Source organism: Myotis davidii, unplaced genomic scaffold, assembly GCF_000327345.1.
Source record: "Myotis davidii unplaced genomic scaffold, ASM32734v1 scaffold246, whole genome shotgun sequence".
Lineage (NCBI taxonomy): Eukaryota > Metazoa > Chordata > Mammalia > Chiroptera > Vespertilionidae > Myotis > Myotis davidii.
In genome coordinates this window covers 640,541-641,862 of record NW_006296542.1, presented here as the reverse complement: position 1 = coordinate 641,862, position 1,322 = coordinate 640,541, and positions in this window count along the sequence as shown.

Below are 1,322 nucleotides of genomic sequence, written 5' to 3'. Positions count from 1 at the left end.
CGGGCTGGAGAACCTAGTGTGAGAGCATGGCTACAGAACCTGGCTGGAGAACCTGGAGAACCTGGCTGGAGAACCTAGCAAGAGAACATGGACACAGTACTTGGCTGGAGATTGTGGCTAGAGATCCTGGCAAGGCTGCTGATCAACTGAACGCTGTCTCCGTGTCATTCCTTCTTCGCCGACTCCGTCCACACCTTTGGGGAACCCCTGGACCTGCTGGGGTTGGACCCAGCAGGTTTACTTTTTCCTATTTTGCAGTAAGGGAACCAACTCAGTACTAATTCAAATAATCCTAGCTCTGCACCTTTTGAATTGTGTGACTTGAGTAAGGTCACTCAACTCAAAAGGGACCAAGTTAGGATCAGAACTCAAATCTTTGATTAACAGGACATTTTCCTCTCCACGATGCTCCACTGTAATGAAGGAAGAGCAGCAAAATTGTGGCATTGAGCAGGACATGGGGTGCAGATGTTGCTTTCTCTCCTTTTTGTCCTTTTTCTTCCCCTCCCTCCCTCCCTCCCTCCTTTCTTCCTTCCTTCCTCTTAAATTACAGGCAAACAGGAAAATATAGTGAGTAATTTAAAACAATGTGTCAACCAACGAGCTTATCAGATCTTAACATTTGGCCATGTTTGCTTCGGATTTTCTTTTTTAAAGAAATTAAACATTACCCTACATGTATAGTTAAACCCACTTTGTACCCTCTCACTTTCTCCCCAGTAGTGCTCATTATATTAGTATATATCATTTTCATGCATGCCTTTATATGTTTACTATATACTACATATATGCTAGTGTTTTGCCTGTTTTTAAACTTTGTTTAAATGGTGTCACACTATAAATAGCATTCTGCGAATTGCTTTCTTTCATTCAAGATTATTTTTTATATTTACCCATGTTGGTATATGTAACTGTAGTACATTAATTTTAACAATTGAATATTTGTATTGAATGAATATACCTTCATTTACATTTATTTAGTTACCTATTGATGGTCATTTAGATTACCAAATTCCAGTGTTACCTTAATGCTACAATGAATATTCTTGTATATTTCTCATTGTACATGCATATGAGAGCTCTCTAGGAATACAGCTCTTGAGTCATATGTTATGTGCATCTTCAACTTTATTAGTTAATATTGCCAAATCACTTCACAAAGTGGTTGTACCAATTTACAATTCACCTTGTACTAGCAGTCTGGAAATTTCTAGTTCTTCACATCCTTACCAATAATTGCTTTTGTAGACTTTAAAATTCTTTTTGGTCGCCCTGACTGATTTGGCTCAGTGCACAGAGCGTCAGCCTACGGACTCAAGGGT